This window comes from Arachis ipaensis, chromosome B7, assembly GCF_059453495.1.
Source record: "Arachis ipaensis isolate K30076 ecotype BB chromosome B7, ASM5945349v1, whole genome shotgun sequence".
Classification (NCBI taxonomy): Eukaryota; Viridiplantae; Streptophyta; class Magnoliopsida; order Fabales; family Fabaceae; genus Arachis; species Arachis ipaensis.
This window is the reverse complement of record NC_142442.1, coordinates 66952379-66969816: the sequence shown is the minus strand read 5'-3', so window position 1 is coordinate 66969816 and position 17438 is coordinate 66952379.

Below are 17438 nucleotides of genomic sequence, written 5' to 3'. Positions count from 1 at the left end.
AGGAGTGACGTGACGGGAGAGAAGGGGGACCTCTGCCACTGCAATGGCCGCTGGCGAGTTGCACGCCACCATGGAGTCACCATTCTTGCCACCGTTTAGCTGCTGCCACTATTTCTCGATTTGACGAACATGCTCCTTGTTCTGATTCCAGTTTTTTCGATTTCCGAAACCTTCATTGCTAATGCATCTCCGAGACAATCATAGTTGGTGCGGTTGTCGCTGTTGCTGCCTTGAAGGAGTTGAGGCTACTGCCGCTGCTCTGGCTGCATTGAGGGTTGCTGCCGCTGTTGAAAATTAAGGGATAAAGAAAGGGGATTATCGCGGTTAGTTCCTACGGGTTCGACAAATCAAGGTAGGGGGTTTGTTTTAAAAATAAAGGTTTTAAAGTATGAATGCCAATAACATTAAATGAGTAATTGCAAATAGTTTATGGCTTCTTTGTGTGAATAATTGTTGGAATTGAGTTGAATCATAGCTGTGATTGGTGATTGGTTTAATGATTTCATGTAGTAATTATAGATGATGTTGTGTGTTTTGAAGTGATACATGATGTTAGTACTTGTTGATGATGGTTTTGAGTATGGAATATTGAGATGGCTACTGGAAATTTATTTGATGAATCATAACTTGAAATATGTTGTGATAGATGAGATGCTAAAGAATGGATGCTGTGATAATATGATTACGTTGCACCTATAATGTGAAGTGGTGATATATTGAATTAAGCATTCTTGGGCAAATTTTGTTAGTTTAAAGAAAGTTAGAATTATGGTTTTAGAGGAATTTTAGGCTTGAATATAAAATATGGTATGAAGGGTTGTTAAAATTACTTAATGCAGAATTTTCTGCATAATTGGCAGCAGCTTAAAATAAAAACTGGGAGCAATCTAGAAATAATTCTTTATCCAAATTATTTTTCTGTCAAAATTCAAGAAGTCAAGATTACTCCATAAAAATTTCAGGGAATTTGGCCAAGTGGTTTGGAAGATATGAATTTTTGAAGTTTAGTGGTTGCTGCAGAATTTTCTGGTTTTCTGGTTCTGCAGTACCAACTTCCAGACGCTATAACTTTTGATTTATTTGGAATTTTGAGTTGCTTCTAAAAGGATTTTAAAGATATATCAGTCTATTTTAAGTGAGTATAAATTTCACATCCATTTCTATTTTGTAGAGTTAGTTATGTCTCATGGAAGTTGGACTGTTTGCAGGAAATTCAGAACTAATTTAAAGAAACAGGGCAGCACTTCCAACTGACTTTTAATTAACCAAACGAGATGCTATGGATCTGAAATTTATTTGTCCTAAAACTTATGAGTGTTAAGTATATCCTCACCAAAATTTAGAAGTAATGGATTAGAATTGAATTTATTACAGATTTATTAAAAACAGAACTACTTGCTGTATTTTTTTCTAAATTCCCTTTAGTGCAGCAACATATTTTATTAAGTTGGCTATCTAATTCAATTCTAATCTAAACGTGGTGAAACTTGGCTTAGACCTAAAGGATATGTCCAAATTTAGCAGAATGTATGAACTTAGTTAAACAAAGGTGTGTAAGTTATCCCTAGGAAACGTTTAAAGTTAAATGGTGATGCGGAGGTACGCCTAGTTTCATGGTGATGTGGAGGTACTTTTAGCTACTTGGTGATGCGGAGGTGTGTTTAGTTGTAAGACGATGCGGAGGCATAATGGAAAGGAAAGAAAGTAAGAAATAAATGATGGAAAGGATACTTAAAGGAAAAGAAAAAGAATGAGGAACAAGGAATGAAATAAAAGTTGAGAATTATATTGAATGGGCTTTTGTGCCAAACTGCTAATGCGAAAGGGCCCGCCTAACTGATAGCTTGAGATTGCTAATGCGGGAATGTTCGCCTAATTGATAGCATTGTTCCTTACTGTGATACACATTGAACTGTTATTATAATGAGGCCTAATTGACACGGGTAACCGTGATGCCAAGGTGTCTAATTGACACAGTAAAGGGACCATATTCGGGGTTCACTCCGAGTAACGTCGGGTTGCGGGTAGACAACCGACGCATGAGCTCATGGCCTGCGCTAGGAACAGGCATGCATCATCTTGTTTGTGCATTTACATTTGATTGCGTTTGCTTTATTGTTCATTTGTGATTGAACTGTTGTTTTTGTGATATGAACTAGCTATTTGTATTTACTCTGTTTATTGTGGCATTCACGTTCCCTACTGAGAACGTGTGGCTTTGTTCTCACCCCAAAGTTTTTAAAAAAACATTTTCAGAGGTACAGACAGGATGGCTAATTGAAAAGCTACGGACGAATAGAAGGCTTGTTTGGCTAGTTGCTTTTGGGTTTATTTCCCTCGCCCTTGATGTTGTAAAGTGTTGTATTTTTACAGAGGGGTAGGTTTGTATTTAAGTCTTGTATGAATAATTATTATGTATTAATATTAATTATGTGAGTATATGTTTATCTGATGAAGGATTACCATGTGTTCATAACACGCAGCGGAAGAAAAAAGGTAATCCTAAAGATCTATTTTGTGTTTAAACTTTATTCCAATAATATACAATATATAGATCAGATCTAAATACCTTTAGACGCTTTAGTAAAAATCACTTTCTCCTTCGATGGTACGAAGGCGCTATGCGTATCCACACCGAGACCAACCTTTGCTGTCAACTCCTTGACCAATGGACATCTGATCTAAATTGAGAAATCTCTTGCAACTCTTTGCACGCCGTTAAATTCTTCTCCAAGAATCAGGCTCACATACATTTATGTGTGTAGAGGTAAAGGAATAAAACCCTTGTGTTTTATTCTCGTCTCTTTCACATTCCTCTACTCTTGGCATACATATATATAGTATGAGATTTGTTACTGATTTTAAATTTTGATTCTCAATTCAAATTTAAATCATATCTTGTTATTTTAAACTTGAATCTTTCAAATTTATGAATCATATCATAACTCAATTTGAAACAGAATCAGTTAGGATCTCATCCAAATTTAGAATTCAAGTTTAGAAATAGAATAACTAATTATTCTCAAATCTCATATAATATTCTCAATTATCATACTATTATTATATTCTTGGTGCTAGAAAAAAATATAATAATATTCTATTTGAATTAATATAATTATTTATTTGATCAAATCAAATTAATAATTAAATAATTCTACAGCAAAGATTAGAACACTCGTTAGTGTGTGACCCCATAGGTTCAATACTAAGCGGGTAGTAAATTAGTCATACTAAATTTACTAATCAAGGTTGGCGTCTAGCAACACTCCTCAACGACCCGATAGTACGAAGTAACATATTTTTACTAAGAACCTTAGAAGAACAAAGTATAATTCCTTCCATCTTTCCAGCTCTTGGTTAACCTTTAGAGTATGGTTTAATTGTCAAACTCTAACTTGTTACCATTATTATAATGAACTGTGAATGACCTAAGAAACTCATTTCTTCATTCATTCAATCCCCTTGGCCAAGGTTTTATTCATTTCAGTCATTATAATCATAGAGCTCAAACTCTTTACCGAGAGTTGACGGATTCCTTATTGACTAATCATTAATTCTACAAGTATTTAAATCATACCCAATATCCATTCAACTAGCACCCTAGGGTATTAGGTGTCCGAAATCAAAGTATAATAAATACATTGTTAATTACTATGACAGTCGCAGGTCAAAGGAAACTCTATTACTGTGTTCATCTTGAGAATATCCTATTGACAAATATACGGTAATTATAACCATTAAGAATTCTCAAAATGAGTCAGTTCAATGGTCATATCTCTATATGCACCATCTATATATATAATTTAATAAATGAGATCTATTAATCTTCATCCAATGAAGACCATTATATATATATATATTGATCTTTCCGAATTATTAATATCCTTTTTAATAATCCTCTGACCAAGAACAATTTAGATTAAATTATAAAAGATTTATCTCTCAATATTGTGATCACTATCACAATGATAAATCTCTAAATTTAATCAAGGACGTTATTATATTAACATTTTAATATAATAATAATAACAAATTATTTGACACGTGATTGATTAGATTGTGGTCATACTACTTATTCCCAACATCTGACATAGTTGAGCTGAAGTATATACAATTTAAAAGGAATTTTTTTTTTCTTAAAATCTATCGGTCAGTTAACGTGTAGAGGCTCAATATTAAATAGCTAATAAAAGGAAACTAGAGTCGTAACGCCTTACCCTTAGTACGATCATGACGTGTTAGAAGTTAAGGTGTTACACCATCCATTCTATTAATTATACCAAGTTCTTAATAACAACATACATTTACAATAGATAACATGAATCCTAATTTAAAAACCTATTGAATAACGTTGGATTAATTTTTGGTTTGATCGCATACTCTAAACATAGACACTTTAACAATTTGACAAAAGTATCATCATTTTTTAAAAATAGAAGTCTTTTGAAAAAAAATCTCATTTGAACACCATGTTTATGAAAATCATTAACTTACTTCATTATTATTATTATTATTATTATTATTTAGATCTGTCTTATGTCCAACAATTGATATAGTATAGTAGAACAAAATTATAAAAAAAATTGCCAAAAATGTTTTTCAAAGGGACATTTGTTCGAAATTAAAATAATAATATAATCACATCATATGAAAATTATGAAAAATGATTAAAAATTCTAATTATACTTCTATTTTTTAAATATATAATAATTTAATGATTAATATTTGACTAAATTAGCTTATACCATATATTTTTTATCTTAATTCTTAGTTATCACAGCTATTTTAAGAAACATTTAAATCATTATGAAGAGTTATTTAAAAAAAAATTGTCTAATTATATATTGGAAATAATTAAATAAATAACAAAGATAAGATTAAAAAAATTTGTACAATAGTTACATTTTTTACCTTTCAATAATAGTTAAAAGTTTTTAAAATATTCATCAAGGTTTATTTTGTTTCAATTTTGTTCTAGGAGAAATTTTCACTTTCAATTAAATGTACTCTTTCTGAGTATTTTTTACACAATTTTACAATTCTTTATTTATAGTTTTGTTCTTCTATACTATATAAATTGTTGGACACAACATAGCTTTGAATAATAATAATAATAATAATGATGATGATGATGATGATGATGATGATGATGATGATGACGACGATGATGAAGTAAGTTAATGATTTTCATAAACATGATGTTCAAATGTTTACGAAAGGAACATTTGATTGATATAAAGATCATAATATAATCACATCATATGCAACTTATGAAAAATGATTAAAAATTTTAAATATACTCCTATTTTTTAAATATAAAATTGGTTTACATTATATAATAATTTAATGATTAATATTTGCATAAATTATCTTTTTTACAACTTTATTGTCAACGATATATTTAAGTCAAATTTAAAAATTTTTAGGATAAAATTAAAACAAAATAAAACTTAGAGTATTCCTTAAATTTTAAACAAATTTCAGAGACAAAAAATATACTTTACCCAAATTTGTAATTATCATCTACTTACGATTTTAAACTATTCTTGAGGAGTCTTGTAAAAAGAATTATGAAACTACGATTTTATTGTAAACAATTAACATAGTAAGTTGACTTTTGCTCCTTAAAAGCTCAGCTTTATTTATCCATCCTAACTCTTTCACTATTTAGTATTTTACAAGGTCATTTTGCACTATGTTAGCTAAACCATGCAAGACCTAAAACTTGTGAAATATATTGCATACTAGGAAGGTAGGTGGCTTTCAATGACCTATTAACATTCTATAAATGGAGTTCAGCAAGCATTGATCACTAGAAGGTATTGTTTGGAGTTTGTCAAATACTCCATCTTACACTTTATATTTCTCCTTTTAAATTTTTCTTACAGCTTGTGATCAAGTATGAGTGATATACCTCCCACAGAAGTAGAGATTCCATAACTCCCTGATGAGGTTATAAGTGAAATCCTCTATTTATGTGACGCTCTAACCATTGTCAGTTTCAGTGCTACTTGCCGTTATTGGAGGCAACGGATAACTTCGTTTGAATCCTCAGTCAAATCTCAAAGATAAGGAAAAGGCGTGGATGCTCATTGTTCATTCACTTTGGGTTTGCATCTCCTGTGATCATGTCAGTGGATTGGATCATGAAGATTAATGCTATTACCGGAGAAAACGGCTACCTGAACTTGCCTTTTCTTTTCACCTAACACGGTTGGTTTCAGTTCATTGGAGTCGAGGTGGGAGTCTTCTGTATCCGTTACTCCTCCCTTGGAAGAAGAAGCCACTTGGTGATTTGGAATCCTTTTATTCAAATGCCTCGGGTACTAGATGATCTTTTGCAACGTAGTTCTTGTGAGGATTCCTTTACTTATTCCTTTGCGCACTTTCCGAATAGTGTTCATTATGCAATTTTGCATGTTCTTACAGATGAACCCGAAAGCACTACTTACACTTTATCTATGTATACAAGTTTCACTAGGAACTGGCATGTTAGGATTTCTTGTCCTTCGTATGTGCAAAGGTTGGATCCTTCGTATGTTGCAGCCAGTGGTGTTGTGTATTGGCTTGCTGACCGTGAAGATGGTGATCAACCATATATTGTATCTTTCTCATTGATGACATTGACTTTTGGCCAAATTTATGTCCCTCCTGAAGCTATGTCTCGTTGTGGTTGCCTTTTGGTTAAAGATGGATGTCTATGTTTGGCATCAAATAATCACATATTCTATTCATACAATTCAGTTATATGGCAGGTAAATGACACCGATGAAGGTGTTAACTGGTCACAACTATTTACATATAATAGAATAGGTACTTTGTAGGTGCCAGCTGTTATGGTTGATCATGATATTATCCAAGTTATGGAGAGGCACCTACAACTGGTTGGGACTCAAGTCATTGCGTACTCTCAATTTTTCTTTGTTCGATATAACCACATTGAAGGCACAAGAAACAGGCTTCATCGGGTTTTTTATGATAATCATGTTAAAATTATATCTATCCATGCATATGAAGAAACTTTATTTCCCATGTGATGAATTATCTAGAAAGTTGTAATAGTGATGCTTTGCTACAAATTATGCTTGCTAGGACTTAGGATTTAAAGTTTTAGGGGTTGTGTTCTATTTAGAGTTGGTTTTAGTGGAACACTGTGTATTTGCTTATTGTGGTTTGTTTAGTGTGTATGAGTGTTACCAACAATGTCAGATATTAGTTTGACTTGCATTGCTCAAGGAAGACCATGCATGGCATTGTAGGTTTGTTTGTAGTATTTATCCTTTATTTTTAAGTTCATCTGCCTTATTTGTGCTGTAAGGGTTTTTATTTAACTTGGTGCAAAATATTTTATTCATTATGCTACGTTTTTATGGTTATATACTTCGATGGGTTTGAAAAGAAATTGTTCGATCTCTTTCTCTTAAAAAGACATAACACATAGTGGGTGTTTGCCAAATGGTTTCCAGTTGTATACCGTATTTGATGAGCAAGTTATATTTTAAATATAAAATATTAAAGCTTTGAATGACTCAGAGAGTTTGATTTTGCTATGAAACAAGTTTGGATAAATGTGAAAAAAAAGGATGGTAACACTAAACATAGCATCTGACTTCAATTTTAATGAAATTGTTTGAAAAAAAAAGGTAAAAAATAATATTATTTACATAAAATTCTCCTAGCATTTACTACCATAATAAAAAAGTTCTTTGAAGAAAGAAAATAAATGATTTTATCATACATACAATTCTAATAAGAGTAAAAAATGTTTGAAAAAACTAAAATAATATTGCTATGCATGCACCCCTAGCATTATCACAAACATTATAACACATTACATGTTAAAGTACCATTTGGTTAGTGTATTAACAAAAATAGTTACATTTAATATTTGTTTATGTCCATGCTACTTGAGTTATAATGAACTATGCTAAATGGGTCTTGACTTTCTCAAGATATTAAAGGATAGGTGTAATCATTACTTAACAATTTACTTTTACCTATATGTATATTTATTAATTTGCATCTTTTAAGACTTCACTCACTTATTATTATCAAGTGGTTCAAGATAAAAAATTAAATGAAGATGGGACATGAAATATTGCTTCAGGAGTTCAAGTTATTCCTAAAATCTTTTATAACTTATTGTGGAGTACCTCAAGACAAAGAATTAAATGTATATGAGATACAAAAGATTTTTTCCTGTCATTTCAATCTTTCTTACATTGTCTTTAGTATACTTAAAACTTAATAGATGCTAGGTCAATAATGAATAATGACTTTAATGAAAGAAAAGATGGTTTAAGCATTACAATAATATTTGTGAAGTACTAATTCATAAGTACTAACACTTTGAAATAGAATTCTTACAGTGCAATACATATAAAAAAAGACATAAGTTTGATTTAATATAGTTATGAATGAATAGTTGGAATGGAATTAATGAAATGAGCATGCTAGTTATTAATATTTTGTGACAATAAAATATTTTATTTGACAAAATGTAAAGCAAGATTACTATTAATCCTTTGTGGCATTTCAAGTTCTTTGAGTTTATCAATTGTTGCACTAAGATCATTAGTTACAAAGTATTCTTCCATATTTACGGTTGCTTTTTCTTTGTAATCTACCAAATCAGGTGGTGGTGTTGAATTTTTGTTTTCATTTGAATGCTCATATTCCTATAAAACTCATATGCACTTGAATGCTCAATTTCTTTTGCAAACTTTACCTCAGTGTTGTCATAATTTAGGTCATTAGAATCAAAAGTGCTATTTTCATCTGTATCGAGCAATCTACTCCAAGTAACTCTCCCTTGAGCACAACCTGCACAATGATAGTATTATTTTAAAATGATCCACTTGATAAGGTATATGAACAATTTAAAACATATAAGACATAATTATCATTCAAACTCTTGAAATATAATGCATCATGTTGCCAACAACTCACTACATTATTAAAATATAGTGTATAATCATATCGACTAATTAAAATAACAATTAACTTTTGATAATATGTGTCTTTTTCTTTCACACAATTGAGTTGCTTCAATAGTTCAACTAAGAATATAACCACATCAATCATTGAAAAGAAAATTAAACTAAGATTACAATGTTTCAAGTTCAACTATTTATAAGAATAACTCACCCATGAGAACATTAACCACATAAGATAAAGATCAAAATAGGCAATATAACTGAACCTCGTGGCCTTTGAGTTCAATTTCAACTTTGATTTCCTAATAATTGATCCTCATATCTTTTAAGTCAAAATTAAATGTGAGCCATGTGATCATATAAGCCAATAGAGAAATCCATCAAATAAAACAGCACCTGAACAAATAAAAGGCTTTTCATAAGGGAGGGAAGGATTATCGAGGTGATTGGTTGGTTCATCAAGCAAGAGAATATTTGTTAAATCAATTATGAGGTAGTACAAATTAGTTCATTGCTAAAACACATGCAAGAGTGCTACCCATATTTAAAAGTGTTATGCATAACAAAAATGATAAACTATGCACATTCAGCATTAACATTTGTATCTTCAGCAATAAGGTGCTGATTAAGCTACAGAATAAAATGTAAAATAAAATAAGAGCCTATATTTTGCTGCAAAAGAGCATATCTAATTTTTACCAAATTATTCTAGAAATGTATAAGGAGATTATTGATCTTTGAAATCTTAATTTGCATTCAGATAATGAACACCCAATTGATTTTCCTTGAAAAAAAGTATCGTAAAAAAATTTGATTAGTTCTATCATTATGTAAAATTCAACCAAAAGAGCATATACATGATTGATTCTGTTGGGAATAAAACACCATTCCCCCTTGAGAAAACACCTTTGACAGAGAAATAAAATAGACACAATCACAACACAAGAATTTAACGTGGAAACTCCAATTACCGGAGAAAAACCACGGCCGTTGTCAAATGACAACCAGAGAATATCACTATGTGAAAATTGTTACAACACATAGACTTCTTTCTCTCACCGGCACCCCAGTACACCCACACTCTCTCAAAGCAAATATCTAACTACACCTCACAACACTCTCTAAACAAAGAGTACATAGGAAAAGAAAAATCAGATACAAGCTTAAAGTGTTTCTGACTGGTGCGAAAACAAATGGAGAACTTAGCCTCATATTTATAGCCTAGGCCACCCACTCCATTTGCTATCCTGAGCAATGTGGGACTAATTCAACCAAATCCTAACAATCTCCACCTTGATTGAAATAGTCACACATCTTCAGCTTCCATTGTCAACACCGACAATTCTTTGCTGCCATTGTCTATACCGACAATCATAGTTCAGAGAACTATCATACTCCACCATGAAAGTATACTCACTTGGAATTAGACCACTCCAAGCATTTCACCTTGGTACAGATCGAAACCTTGCTGAAAATTCATGGTGCAACTTCCAAATTGGCTTTTCCTGGAAGTTCTTCAGCCATCGACCTAACTCCGCCACACACCTTGCATCTCAACGCCAACCAATGCCCGTGTGCAATTGTGGACCCGATTGCCACAACTCATCCTTATCCATGGCAGTGCGGTAATACCATGAGGATACTTCTTGTCTTTTAGAGAACATCATCTTCTCTCATAGAGAGAGCAACCAGAGATCTTCTCCTTCAACGCCTTGTGCAAACCTGATTGTATCAACACATCCTTGACTTGTATTTGCCACAAGCCAAAATTGATTCTTCCATCAAATTTCTCTATTTCAAGCTTCACAGCACTTGAATATCCTGACATTGTTGCAACCGTATACTGGAATAGTATAACTCAACCGTGCACTAGGAAGGGTCCCCAGGAAAGAGAGGTGGGTCACAATGGACACACTTAAATACCAAGTCTTTCCTTAGCCAGAACCTTTCCAAACTGCACTCTCACAGTATCACACTGCCTTCCAGCAACAACAACAGCAACCAAAGATCAACCTCAAGCCACAGGACAAAATTCTTTTCTGATGTGGAAGGTCAGACTAGGCTGCAACCACAGAGCATACTAAGAATAAATCCCACCGAACCGAAGCTCTGATACCACTTGTTGGGAATAAAACACCATTCCCCCTTGAGAAAACACCTTTGACAGAGAAATAAAATAGACACAATCACAACACAAGAATTTAACGTGGAAACTCCAATTACCGGAGAAAAACCACGGCCGTTGTCAAATGACAACCAGAGAATATCACTATGTGAAAATTGTTACAACACATAGACTTCTTTCTCTCACCGGCACCCCAGTACACCCACACTCTCTCAAAGCAAATATCTAACTACACCTCACAACACTCTCTAAACAAAGAGTACATAGGAAAAGAAAAATCAGATACAAGCTTAAAGTGTTTCTGACTGGTGCGAAAACAAATGGAGAACTTAGCCTCATATTTATAGCCTAGGCCACCCACTCCATTTGCTATCCTGAGCAATGTGGGACTAATTCAACCAAATCCTAACAGATTCTATATACTCTCTTAATAAATAAAGCTTTCATTTTATTTTATCTTAATCAAATTTTATCTTTTACCCTAAACCTCAAACCCTAAACCCATGAGGATACATTATGCTTGCTTTTGTTGTTATGGTTTTCATTGCCACCTGTGCCTCCTGAATTCTTCTTCTAATTTTTTGAGGCCTCCTTTTCAACTTCCATAAGGTCGACTCACTTTAAAGAATGCAAAAACATTCGTTAACATCAGTTATTTTTTTTCCTAATTGCTGTTAGTGAAACCAAAAGAAACAGATCTATTGTTTCTTTGTCTCTTCTTATTTAAGATTTATGAAAGGAAGAAAATGGACGACATTATGACACTTGGGATGAAGTATACATCTAATTACCTGAACATCATTGTTCAGATCCACCTCTTCCAAAGCATAACGGCGGCACAAAGCATAACCATGATTGATTACAGTTCATCTCCAATTATATTTTCATCTAAAGATAGTCAAGAAATACAATTAGTACTTAAAACGATTAACAGATTAATGAAATTGATTGAAGTCCAAGGAGCTACGTGATGCAACGTAAGTCTCCAAATATGAAAAAAATGGTTATGTAATCTGCCACATTTTTTATAACAGTTCAACAGTTAGGAAAAGAAAATATTAACATGTTTTAACTTGTCTAATTCACATTGTATTCAAAGCATGAAAAGTATATCCAATTGAAATTGAAACCCAAGAATGCTTTTAATGTTTATCTATTCTATTGAACATATCAAACTCATTTAGCTTTGCAATGCCATTTGTCTTTGGTTGTAGCTTTTCCAAATTTGACAGCACTGACACTATCACATGGACCAACCTATGGATAGAAGAAACTTCTTATTTAACACAACTATCCAATCTATCAATCATTTGGAAAATACATCTCTTCTAAGCTCAAAGTGTGACAAATAATTAATTGTTATTATTATAAATTTTTAGTTCATTTTCATAGTATTGTTCTACCCTTTTCTTCTTCCTTCTTTCTCAGGAAAATCCTAAAGACTGATTTAAAAATGACTCAGAGATATAATTAAAGAATAAAGATAGAAAAGTCAGCTTTAAGATTGTGTCAGTAGTGTAGTGCTAGATAATACAAGTACACCTTTGATCTTAGCTTTAAGTTGAGGGTGAATCCCTGGAGGTGAAATCAATTAGATAGATCTTGGCTCCTTCCATAAACCACCAAATTCAAATAACAAAAATCAAAGATTACCTATATATTCATTATTTTGTTCTCTATTTTGATAGGTGTGGCCAAACTTGTCGTATACATCTCTTTCTCTCTCTGTAAATTGACATGAACTATTCACATTAAATAATGAGCTACAAAGTCATTAAAGCAAGTTAGAAAATCATATTGGTATTTCAACCCAAATATAGGATAGACAGACATTTCTATCTAACCTGATTTGGGACATTTGTATCTCAAGTTGTTCCATCTCATCATTATTCCATCCACTTTGGTCTTTTACGTCCATTCTTGGTGCTTTCCAAATCCATGAAGTGTCAATGAAGGTAAGTTGATTTAGGTTTACTCTTGGTTTTTATTAGTTTGCTAACATAATTAGATCAAATCTGAGGAAGTCCTACAATTAACTACATATCCAAGATGCTTACGAAACACATGCAAGAGTCCTGCAAAAGTCAACAAAATATTAGAACTTAAAACTATTCAAAGAGAACTTCTGAAGCCATTAAAGTGCTGCCTCAATAGATATCACTTAATATTAATATAACATAGAAAAAAATAGTTACTAATTTAATGTATTAAGTAATTACAGATAGACTTAGCAACCCTTTCTTTTAAATATTCATTGTTGAAAACTTACCATATCTTCCTCAACTTAACTTACTCTTTTTGTTGCAGAAATTTTTTTATTTGAAAAAGGAATGCCTTTTTCAAATCCTAATGCAACGGATTGTTATTATACTTTTTGGTTTGCATTTACAGTTAAAAAAATCTTGGAAATGACTTAACCTCATCAACACGTTCTATCTATCCACTTATTTTTTTCATCTCTAATCTCTTCCAACACCTAAATCAACAACAACAACCTGCCCCTACTCCAATCTGTCAGTCACTCCAAACTCATTCTTATTAGCTTCTGCAATTCTTTGCCCTAAATCATCCTCCTCTATTTGTGCAACGAACCACCCGGTGTACGTTAACAACACATACCATTGCATCACATACCAAAGTCACTCACATTCTTTTTATTTTTTCCAAGAAAGAAAACCTCTACTTGAAACAAAATATAAATAAATAAATGCAGAACAAAAGGAACTTTGACCTCATTAAATCACATGAAAAAAGAAGGAAAGAAGGAATCTTTTCCTGCTTTCAGGTGCATGATGTGCAGCAGATTCCATCGCCGTTCCACTTTTCCGACAACCACTTCTCAAATCTATGTTTCTTACTGCGGCGGCACGTTCATGAAGATCTTTGTTCTTCCCTATCGTGCTTCATCCATATCTGGCTTGCCCTTGCTTCTCTGGACTTCCAAAATCTCCCTTCCCCGTTTGTGCTACTTAGAAGTACACAATGTGTGCCACCACTATAAACCACCACAACCTGTTCAGCACCACCGCCGCCCCTACCACTCCTCACCCCAGCCTGAGCAAATAACCTGGGACTTTTAGTTTTCTTTTATCTTGTTACTTTTTTATTTTTTTATACAAAATATTATAATATTATTTAACAATTGCTGTCATTTTATTAGTGTAAACTAATGGAGCATTTTGTTAATTTACAACTTTTAAAGTTTTAAACTTTTAAACTAGGTTCTAAGTAATTTGATTATATTTTTTCATATCAGTTTTCAAAATTTTAATAATTCTTTTATATGTAATTAATTTGGTACTATTTTACGGTGTGTTAGTTTTTGAGTTAATTTTTTTTAAAGAATATATTTTCAAAATTCAATAAGAATTGTAATTGGGTAGATATCTCAGGCTGCCGGATTGCGTGTTGATAGAAACGGGTAATGGGCCCGAAGCTCGCCAAAAATAAAAAGAAAACAAATGTATGGGTTCTGAGCAAAAAAGTGAAGTTAGTCTCATTCACTTCAACCTGCCCATCATCTCTCTTTGTCGATTAGAAACCCTAAATACTATCTTCTCTTTCGTGCCCTCCTCGATAGCCCTGTCAATCCCTCTTGCTGAGCAACAAAGATCACTGGTGCAGGCTTCAACAGCCTTGGTGAGAGATGGAAGGTGGATATCTCAGTCAGCAATCCTCTCCTCTAGGGATGGTCTGGATATCTGTTTTTGTTTGGTACTGCATCTTCAAACTTTTTTATTTAGGGTTTATTTTTTCTTTTGGTTGTGTTTGGTTTGGGATTTCGTATGTGTTTGATTTCTCCATGGTTTGAGATGTTCAGATTGTTTGTCTGAGAATAATTGCAGACTCTTCAATGCAAATGGTGCATCTAAGAAGGGAAAGACTCCTGATTCCTGTCACTTCGATGGAGTGGCTTCCATCTCCACCATGGATCCAAGTATGGTGCTATATGCATTTTTTTTGTTTAATTTAGCATTGATTAATTTGAAAATCTCTATAGTTTAAAAGCTCTAATAAAGTTCTTTTATTGTGCACAAATTTTCAATTAGTCTATAGCTTAAACATGGATAGTTAACTGCTTATACTGTGCATAATTTTTATGTCAAAAACAGCAATTCATCATCCAATATATTAGGAAATGTCTATTCAAATGAACTTAATTAAATAAGTGATGCATTTTTGTACGAGTGATGCATTTTTATCCACTTATTTTCAGATAGTAAATGAGGTCAACAGTTGAGAATAATATTCTTTGTTATGTTCCATGTTCGTTTCTCTCATTTTTTTTTATTTTCTTATCTGCTTGATTTTTTAGTGCAGAAATACTCATCATTTATTGAATTTTTTTTCTGTTTTCTGTTATGAATTGTTTATTTTTTCTCGAAAAATATTCTTTTCTCTCTGTCAAGAAATTTTTAACTTTAATAGAAAACCAGATATTTATTTTAGTTTCACCGATGATATCAAATAATTTTTTAATATTTTGATTACTCATGCCATGTTTCTTAATTTTGTGCTTTCTATTTATTGATTTTTAAAATATATAATTTGATGCCTTTGGAAGAATAAAATACTTTTGTTGTAAAAAGTGAGAAAACCTATAAAATTTGATATGGTTCAGTTCCAACTGCTGCCGTTCTCATTTTGTATCTTGAGAAGTCGTTACCTGTTTCTTTACTATTTTTTATTTTCGTTCTTTCTGTTTGTCCTTTTATTTTTGTCACAACCAAATTGAGTTTCAAAGTCACCTGTATGCTTTTTTTATCTTGTTCTCTTCAAAGCCAAATTTTCCTTTATTCCTTAATTATATATAACTGTACATGACTCATCACTGAGTTTTTATCCTATAATTATGTCAGCATTATTTATTCTTGTGTAGTGATCTAAGTAATTAATTAGTGTTGCTGTTCTGTCTATTTTTTCGCCATCTGATTCACATTGGAGCTATTTATCTCTTATATTTCTAATTGATGAACGATGCTCTTTTACGCATTTAATTTTGAAGAATTATTGTGTTAAAATAGTGGTAAATTCTTTCAGAATCGGTGTCATGTAATTTCACTTAGGAGGATAAAGTGAAGAGGGTGCAACAATAGGAGGTTCGTGTTAAGCGTGTTAAGGTAAGAATTATTGTATTTCTTTCACAGAGAATATATTCAGTTAAAATTTATTTATCTTTAGAAAATGAGAAGATCAACCAAGTACCCCATTGTAATGTAGATCAACTAAGTTGGAATTGTTACAGAGATCATTGAGGTGGTGAAGTAGGCAAAGGAAGTACATTAGGGAGTGGTAACTTTTCATAGATTTGGGAAAACTAGAGTCTTTCATTGTTGCCAATGGAATTAAGTAAATCAGACAGTTAGTATGATCTTCTATAAAATAATTCTTTTGTCTTCATATGTTTATATGTTATGACTTCGTTCAAGTAAATTTTATTGAGAAAAGAGTCTACTATATTTGTAAATTGGTTTCTTGAAACTTATCTTATTAGTCTTTAAAGGTATTGCATCTATCGTAGAATATTAATATTTGTTTCTCAGTATCTATTAATTGGACAAAAGCGCTTCTGTTTTTATGAATTTTTTTAGACTTTATATTTGATGGGTTGGTAGTTATTTGAGTAAGGTGTATGAAATTCTCACGAAGGCTTTTACTGGATTTTAACATTCTTTTAAGTCTAATGCATTTCTTTTGATTAAAATCTCAATTGCTGACATTTTTCTATCATTCAATAAACTTGAAAAATATATATTCCATAATTTAAAAGAATTGATAAGAACTAGATGAACATGGAGCAGTTTACTTTTTGTTTGCGGCTTAACCATATGATGCTTTGATGAGATGGTTTCATTGTGATCTTAGAGTTTGTATATTGAAAACTTTTAATTAATATGCATGCTCACTTTTGTTCAAGGTATGTAAATTTTTTATCAATTTTTCTCTAGCAGCTAATTAGCTCTTAGCCTACTCCTTTTTTACATCTCATGTAAATTTAAAGTAGATCATTATACATCTTTATATCTATTCTTAGGCAGATTTCAAATTTCTAGATGTTTTACTCTGTAATTCCAATTTTCAAATCTCTTTAAGTATTTTTTTAGTTGTACCAGGAAATTGATTGTATCATTTTACCTTTCATGAAGGTAAAAGTTCATTATTTAAAGGTAGTGATAAAAAAATCATTCACAAGTCATCGTCATAGGAGAGCTATGATGAAGATCTATCTTTTTACTATAAGGTATGTTGTGAATTTTAGCAATTGATACAATCGAATCCTCTATTTTTGGGATTAGGGATGGAATTCTAGGGCAGCTTGCTCATGATGGCTTGAGAGTCTTCATAAACTTATAAATTCTTTTGGACCTGAATCTCCA